The sequence below is a fragment of the Octopus bimaculoides genome, chromosome 20, assembly GCF_001194135.2.
Source record: "Octopus bimaculoides isolate UCB-OBI-ISO-001 chromosome 20, ASM119413v2, whole genome shotgun sequence".
Taxonomy (NCBI): Eukaryota; Metazoa; Mollusca; class Cephalopoda; order Octopoda; family Octopodidae; genus Octopus; species Octopus bimaculoides.
This window is the reverse complement of record NC_069000.1, coordinates 10,155,088-10,164,070: the sequence shown is the minus strand read 5'-3', so window position 1 is coordinate 10,164,070 and position 8,983 is coordinate 10,155,088. Positions and strand designations below refer to the sequence as shown.

General features: G+C 34.7%; 1 protein-coding gene and 1 long non-coding RNA gene across 9 annotated transcripts in view; one reads left to right on the top strand and one right to left on the bottom strand.

The window, feature by feature from the left end:
* LOC106875384 (uncharacterized) overlaps positions 1–8,983 on the top strand; it is a 427,703-nt gene that overhangs the window by 262,906 nt on the left and 155,814 nt on the right. The window contains exon 4 of one of the 7 annotated variants that reach the window (XM_014923493.2): positions 2,392–2,458. The exons of the other annotated variants lie outside the window; for them this stretch is intronic. The gene's annotated coding sequence lies outside the window, so the exon portion shown is untranslated. The remainder of the gene's footprint in view (positions 1–2,391; positions 2,459–8,983) is intronic. 7 annotated transcript variants of the gene reach the window in all.
* LOC128250230 (uncharacterized) overlaps positions 1–8,983 on the bottom strand; it is a 189,860-nt gene that overhangs the window by 143,939 nt on the left and 36,938 nt on the right. The gene's annotated exons all lie outside the window — the stretch shown is intronic.

Sequence of the window (8,983 nt, the reverse complement as noted above, 5' to 3'; positions counted from 1 at the left end):
GGGTGGGTGGGTTTTCTTGAGTACAGCAATGCACCATATATCTCATTCCTTATCTCTAAGTTGTGGTTGTTATCCAATGATGAAACTCTAGCATTTAACAGGTTCTAATTTTATTGATCCTCAGAAGAGTGAAAAGCAAAATTGTCCCTGGTGAGGAAATTTGGACTCAGAGCTTAATGGTCATTACTAAATATTTTGAACTGCCACTAATGTAGTTTCAGCTGTTACAAATCCCTCTCCATTTTCAATCGTTTCCCTTGCTGCAGTTGACATTACATTGGTTAGATTACTAAATCAGATAGTCTATAGAATCCAAAGAAAGCTCAAAGCAACACTGATCTTCCAGCTTCAAATCTGGTTAGATGTTAAACCAGATTTAACTGGTTCTATTGCTGTTTTATCATCGTGATTAGCTGCTGTAGGAATTAGTATCACCATAATTGCTTGAATCAATTTGGTGACAGAACATCAATCCAACAACTTTAAACTACCAAAAACTTTACTTCCTCCAAATTCTTTAGATGTTCTGGTCTAACCATCCTTCTCTCCATCGCTGATATGATAAACACACACAGTTCTGCGAATCAGACCCCACTGAGCTGGATTTAACTGAAGATTTACCTGTACCCCACCATTTTCTCTTGTGCTGTGGAAAATAAACATACAGGCTTATGATTCAAATCTAAAGAAAAATTCCTTTCAAGTCAATAACATGGTAATTAAAGATTGATAATGATTCTGAAAACGATATCTCCATATCAGTCGTTGATGTTGGTGTTGTCGTCGTCGTTGTCGAACTTAACTCCAGAAGCTTTTCAGCCATCACTAATTCTAAGATTACATTGTATCCATTATGTGCTTATTTTTTTAGAGCTAGGAGAATGTAGTTTCAGAGATTTGTTTACTGGTTTTAGCACAGAGAGAAGAGTTTATTATTGATAGTTAAAATTAATGTTTAGGAGTCAAATGTAAAACAAGGTTTGGCATGATATTAGCATGTTAGAAAAGCTGAACAAATCTACTCACATAACTTGTACTACATCTGTGTTGTCTGCCAGATGACCATGTTGCTGATTTATGCTGCTGAGCACCTGTCTTTTCATCTCCTTCCTACTCGTTCATTCACCAGGGCAGATGTCTCTTCCATTTGTAGGAACTCCTCTCTTGAGACTCTGTCCAGCACCATATGTTTAGTGCTGGATTTTTAATTCAAGTGTTTGCTTTACTCACCTCACTAAGTCTGTGGGTTGGTGAAGCTACTGTTACTGTACCAAAGTGGAATTTGAACTCGGAATGCAGAGAACCAAAAGTAATACTATAATGTATCTGATCCAATGTTCTTGAATTCCTGCCAATCCACTGTCTTTGTTGGGTATTTTCTTTTTATCAACCCCTAAGGATGAAAAGTGAAGCTGACTCTCAAAAGGACATAGAATCAGAACAAATTCTTTGAAGTTCTCATGATTCAATCGCAACTCAATTGAATCTGATAATTCTCTGCCTCATATCAAAGACTCTAAATTTTTTCAACCGTTTTAACTTATTCCATATTCACCTGCTCCAGTGTGATGGTTTGTGTGCTCCAGTGACTCCCAAAGCTATGCCTGTGGAGTATAAGCACTTGGCAAGGATTCTTATAATGGATAGGTCAAAGGATAGAGGCCAGACTTATATGGACCACTTCTTCGCCGAGGGGAAAATCAGTTTGCATAGGACCAACATCTCTACTTAGCAAATAGCAAAATTACAGAAACACTGATGATGATGCAAACCAAACAAGACCCGGGAAAAGAGCAGAAAGTACAACCCAAAGTAGAGAACAGTGGAGAAGAGTGATCAATGACCTATGCTCCATTCAGAGCCAAGGGCTTAAGTTAGCAGGTAATATTCACCTAGTAAATGATAGATATGGGGGTTCAATTTCTGTTAGTGAAGGGGTCTGCCAGTTTCAATTTTTGGAGAGCCTCTTGTTATTTTCTCCCTGTCTTTAATTGGTACTTATAATGTCTCTAACATCATTGACATTTTTTTAAAAATCTTTAGCAGTTAATTCATAAAGGTACATACAACCATGATATCAAACATAATTAGTTGGTTCACATAACGAACATACTCTGTCCTTTTTCCTTTACCTTTGTGTTTGTTTGTTTGTTTGTTTGTTTTGTTATTTCTTTCTACATTCTTCTTCCCTACTTTTCTTAGTTGTGACAACAACTCATCGATTTGTTCATTCATTGTCTGTTTGTAATTTTTTTTTTTTTTTTACTTCTATTGAATCTGACCCACACGCCACACCTCACCACACTACATCCACGCACACACACACACACACACACACACACACACACTCGCTCAGCCTGTGCCAGCATCCCTACTTGTTTTCTCTTTCAGAGCAGCAAACAACAAACATAGTGATAGAGTGGAGTCAGTAATTAAAAGATACTGATAAACAACACAGGTAAAACCTTTAGTTCTGATCCATGTCTTGTCCTTATTTGACTTCTTTTTTTTTTTCGGTTGTTGCTGTTGATTTGTTTTATTATTATCATTATTATTATTATTATTATTATTATTATTATTATTATTATTATTATTATTTAACTTTTCTTTGTATCTCTTAGCCTGCTGTCAGCAGCAGCAGCAGTAGCAGCAATGTGGGAAAGTCCTGCCAGAGTAGTTAGTATTTCCATCTGCTGCCATTACTAGCTGCTAGCTTGTGAGATATTTCTGCTTGTCTAGTGACCTATGTCTGTTTGTTATAGTAAAATTTGCAGAACCATGTTTTATTCCCCTGAACTGATTATCAATAATTACATCATAATTAGTATATATATATATATATATATATATATATATATATATATATTTATTTATTTATTTATTTGTGTGTGTGTGTGTATGTAAAAACTACATTGTAAATGGTTTTAAGATTTTATAAATAAATTATATATAAATACATTTATAAGTCTAAGATGAGAAAAATGAAACAGATCCTATCATGGGAGTTGATCCACATGTCTTTCACTTGCTGGGCAATTTACTCCAATTTACTCCATAGACTTCTGTGTACTTAACATTTGTTATAACAAATTACTATGTACACATGAAAAAGTCAAGTCCAAGCTGAAATGATTCATATTTTGAGCAAAATTTTTTATCCCAGCTTTTTTAAAAGGAAAAACGCTTCAAAGGTTGTTTTTTTTTTTTGTTTTGTTTTTAAATGATATCTGATAAACGAAACTGAGAAATATTTAGCACTTGCAATTTATACAAAATTTTACTGGATATTGAAGTAACACACTTGAAACCAGACAATATTGATAAGTTCGATAAATGTAAACATATTTTATAAATTTAAACATATTTTGATCTTGATATTGATCAGAATTGCAGGAAATTATAGATAAAATCGAATGGCGGATGAGATGGGGGAAAAATATAATCGCACATCTAAAAAATATGTGTGAAAATAAGTTGTTTTTTTTTTGTTTTCTATTTGAAACCATCTGAAATTTTGGGGATAAAATAAATAGTGCACAATAGATCTGTGTAAGAGCTGGTAATCCAGTACTTTGCAGGCAAAGGGTTAAGATGGCGTGAATGTGTCTGTGTGTGTGTGAATGCATTGGTTCTTTTGTGTAACTGTTTCTTTTCTTCTTCTTTTTCTTCTTCTTCTTGCTCTTTTGTTGTAAACCTTACTGTTGACTTTTGTACATTTTGCAAAATATCTGCTGCATGTGTGTGTGTGTGTGTGTGTGTGCTTGTATGTATATGCGTATATGTTCAGTGTTTTTGAAAATTTATGCAAGTAACAACTGGGTTATGCAATTATGTGGAATCAACTGCTATTCCGGGTTCACGGAAACTGAAAGAAGCCTGTCATATATATGTATATGTATGTGTGTGCCTGTGTTTGTCCCCCCCCCCCAACATCGCTTGACAACCGATGCTGGTGTGTTTACGTCCCCGTAACTTAGCGGTTTGGCAAAAGAGACCGATAGAATAAGTACTAGACTTACAAAGAATAAGTCCTGGGGTCAATTTGTTTGGTTAAAAGCAGTGCTCCAGCATGGCCGCAGTCAAATGACTGAAACAAATAAAAGAGTAAAGAGTATATAAGCATTACAACTGATAGGGTTGATTTGAAATGCTTAAAGGGGTCAACCAACCATACCAAGCTGAAATGTTTTTACCTGTTTTATGTTAACACTGACCAGCTCTGGCTTCTCATACCACCTTTACAGCATCATTCTAGAAATGAACAGTCACATCATCAAAATATCAAAGCTGCGAGATGATGCCTGATTAATTCAAAACAATGTGAATAAACAAGCATTACATTTGACAGAGTAAATCTAAATGCTGAAGGGTTAATGACTTGCCAGTTACTGTCTTTCCTTCCTGCTTGAACTCTCACAGTTCACATTCTAAGTGTTGCTACTCGATTACACTTTAACTGGATGCATGCAAAGTGTGGGCATGACAGAAATGGAGGGAAGGAGAGAAATAGAGACGGCGGGGAGTTAGTTATATTTTTATCTCAGGGAAATATCCAAAAGATTATTAATATTTGCCCAACCTGAGTGCTCATGTACATGCATATATATATATCTTTTTAATTCGTTTATGGAAACGTTAAGAGTTTGCAAATAAAGCCCCTATGTCATTATGTCGGCTGTTGTCTGATGATACTGACTAGTGAGTCAGTTTTATGGGGTTGCATCATGGTTGTACCAATGTAAGGTAGGATAAATATAATAATAATAATAACAATAGCTATACTGTACTCATCCCAAGGATATGGACTCTGTTGTTAAAGTCATGTGATTTGTGGAAATGCACATAGCGATGCATTAAATGTTTAGAAATTCCATCCTAGAATCATCATCATCATCATCATTATCATTATTATTATTATTATTATTACACACACACACACACACACACACACACACATAAGCACCTGTGTATTTCGAAATGAGTTGTCAATTTGCATATTAGTTTTGATGTTTTTTGTGTACGTGTGTATATTTTGGAGTGTAAGGAATTGTATATTGCAAAGTAATATTTGTTGCCGCTTCAACATGACTGTTCCATACAAACTGCCATTGCTACCATTTTCAACCCCAAGAGGGTACCTCTTCTAGCTGAATATTGATGCAATCTACACCTGATATATATTGCAAGCAGGGGGAGCAAGCCTTTACTATCTTCTAGTGACTTGACAGGACCACCAGACAGGCTGGTTTCAGGCTATTTTTGCCCATCCTCAGTGGTGGACACTATCAAGTTGCTAGAAGATGGTAGGAGTTTGCTCCCTTGCTTGCAATATATATTGGGTGCAGATTGCATCAGTGGTAGTAACGTTAGCTCCTATGGAACAGCCATGTAAAAGTGGTGACAAACATAACTTCTCAGTATAGTTACTACATTCAACTCTTACTGAGATTTTCTAATTAGCTACTTTGTTAATTGTATATTAGTACTATAAGGTTAGAAACAAAAAAAAAAAAACAAAAAAAAAATGAAGGAAATGTTCTTTAGTTTATTTTATATACAGATACAGAAAGCCTTCAAAATTTTCCAAGGAATTGGAATGAAAGAACATGGAATAACATAAACAAAGGTACTTTTGAGTGGGCTGGTTATGCAACACTGGTGTAGATTACAGCTGTGGACTCACTTTATTTGCCGGGTCTTCTCAGTCACAGCATACCTCCAGAGGTCACGGTCTTTTGTCATTGCCTCTGTGAGGCCCAACATTCAAAGGTCATGCTTCACAACCTCATCCCATGTCTTCCTGGGGCTCCTAAAAATATACTTTTAATAAAATTTTACTGAGTAGATTGTGATTCTGTTGATATAATGTTGAAAAATAATAACATATTTATTACAAATATACAAATGAGAAATTTATTTTATTCAATTTTATTTTAGGGTAATAAATTTGCTTCATTTGAAAAATGATATTCATTTCATCATTTTGTATATAAGTATCAAAAAATTTAATAAAAGTTAAATAGTAATTATTATGTATAAGCCACTTTTCACCAATATTACCCATGGTGAACAAAAGTATACTTCCAAAGCTACTTGCCATATGATGAGGAGGACTTGTGTGTGTATGTGTGTGTGTGTGTGTAATTTATATATTTACTCTATAGAGACATATGCTGTAAATAAAATTGCATTTTATTGTACATTTATGAGTATACATATAAATGTATACATATGTAATTTGTGAGTATGTGTGTGGATATATATATATATTGGTTTGGCGATGCAAACAAGAGAAATAGAACTCGAAACATTAATATACATATTTTATTTTTATTATTAATATTTCGTAGAACCAACAGAGTGACTCAAGGGCCGTGAGTTTCGTACATTTGCACTTACCACCTTGATAAGTACTAACACTTGATATTCTTGGCCCTTGAATCACTGTGTTGCTTCTGCTAAATATTAATGCAAATGTGTGTGTGTGTGTTTGTGTGTGTGTTTAAGTGATAAATTATGGATTGTCTGTGGAATTTAGAGCTAGCACTAAGTTAAGACATCCATATATGAATACGTCTACGCAAAATATTGAATCAAAAAGAAAATAAGATGTGGGTGTGTGTGTGTGTGTGTGTGTGTGTGTATATGAGCTTGTGCACACACAGAAACATATGTATGCTATATGTATGGTTATTTAAAATAGTAATTTCAGTTATATATATATATATTTCAGTTGTATGAATGAAGTACCTTCTTATTCTGTTCTATAACGTAAGTAGCTGAGGATTCCATTGACATTTGTACCAGTAATGTAATTCTGAGAGCAGACACATTATGATGGCAATGTATAACAAAGCTGGTCTTTTGGAATCAAAATGTTACAGGCCACCTGTCATCATGCTCCCACGGTGTTCCTGGCTATGGCCATGTGGTGAAGAATGAAGAATGGTGAAGAAGCTCTCTTCCCAATCACATGGTTTAAGGTTCAGTTCTGTTGAGTGGCACCTTGAGCGAGGGCCTTCTACTATAACCACTGGCTGACCAAAGCTTTAGAAACAGATTTGGTTGAATGGAAATTGAAAGAAGGCCATCCATCCATCGATCCATTCATACATTTGCATGTGAAAACACACACACACGCGTGCTCGCTTGACATCATAAAAAAGAATTGAGAATTATGCATGTTCGAAATTGGTTTTTTTACAGTATTCTTCACTTAACATTCACATCAGATTTTAGTCTTGATATGTGTTTCTGCTGCATATGTATGTGTATATGTATGTAGATATATGTGCGTATTGTGTGTGTGTGTGTGTGTGTGTACACATATTCACACACACACACTCATATATATACATAATGTTTGTATGTACTTGTGTCTCCTTGTTTTGACGTCTTTTGATTGTTGTAAATGAATGTCATTCATTTGCAGTATCCTGGGGAAACAGTTATGGCTTGGTAACACGAAGGGCATCTGGCTGTAGGAAATTGACTTCAATAAACTCTCTGTCTCACTGTACAGCACTCTGTGCAGGTGTCTTTCTGCTATATCTCCAGATCAACCGAAGCCTTTTGAGTGGGTTTGATAGGCAAAAATTGAAAGAAGACCATCATATCTGCATGTGTTCACATGTGTGTTGATGTCTGAAGTTGCTTGTTTGATAGTTGCAATGGCTTCTGTCTTTTGCTTGGTTCAGCCATTAGACTGTGGCCTTGCTGGGGCACATCAAAGCATTTTGCCTTCCAAACAAATCAGCTCCAATAGTTATTTCTTTTAAGCCTAGTATTTATTCTATTGGTCTTTGCCAAACCACTAAGTCATACAGATGTAAACAAACCAACACCACTTATCAAGCACTGGTGGGTGTACAAAGCACTGTGGAATGATGTATCCCTTACTTGGAAAACAGGCAAGGGTTGGCATCAGAGTACAGTAGTGAAATGCACTATAATTTAGTGTGTTTCATTTTTACATTGACGGAAAACAATAGACTGTGCTATATTTTCCCATACAGTAGTAGATGCATACACCAATATACTATGCTGCATAGTGACACATCAGTACAGTATGGTGTATTTCATTGTATGTCTTTTAGTAATTATATTTCTTTTAGAATCATCTCATTCCAGACAGTTTCTTCAATTGTTGGCAAAACTTAGCACGAACATAATTGTCATAATGTTATTTATTTGTGAGAAACAGATAGAGAAGCAGATGGATTGAGTGAAACGTAAAGAGACATAGACAGACAGGGAGAAAGAGTGTGTGTTCATGCATGTGTGTGTGTGCTAAACTAATTCATTTATTTGATATAATTCCAATTATATAAATCCCCACAGACTCATCTACTTAGTGTCGTCAAGTGTTCAGTTGTTAGTAAACCAAGTCGCATTTGGTCTGTTAATTCTTGTTCCAGGAGCAACTTGTGTTACTCTGTATCCTATTTACTGGGTGGAACAAAAGAAAACAAAACAAAAAAAAAAAATAATATTTAGTTTAGATTCTGGCATGACAGAAAACCATATTCTTCTACTATACATAACCCTAACGATGTTTGGAATATCTCGTTTGAAATTCAATGAGTATTACTGTTTCTCTGATAGAATCCATACATTATCATTAAATGGAAGTTTTACATTTTTAATGGTGCCACTGCATGCTGCAATAATTGGTGATTTCATAATAATTTCTGGATACCCATTCCTTGATTCAGTGATATGAAATTTTATGTCCATTGCTTAACATTTTTAAATTGCTTCTCTTTAATTTTCCCCTTCATATCTTTTCCATAACTCATTATTCTTTCATTACTCCATGCAGACTTTATCTCTCTCCAAAGTGTTTCTTACTCATCTATATTAATTAAATAGGCTGTTGGTGGGGAATGATATGTATATATATATATTGATACAGATACATATACACACACATATATATATATTGATACAGATATATATTATATATATATATATATATATATAT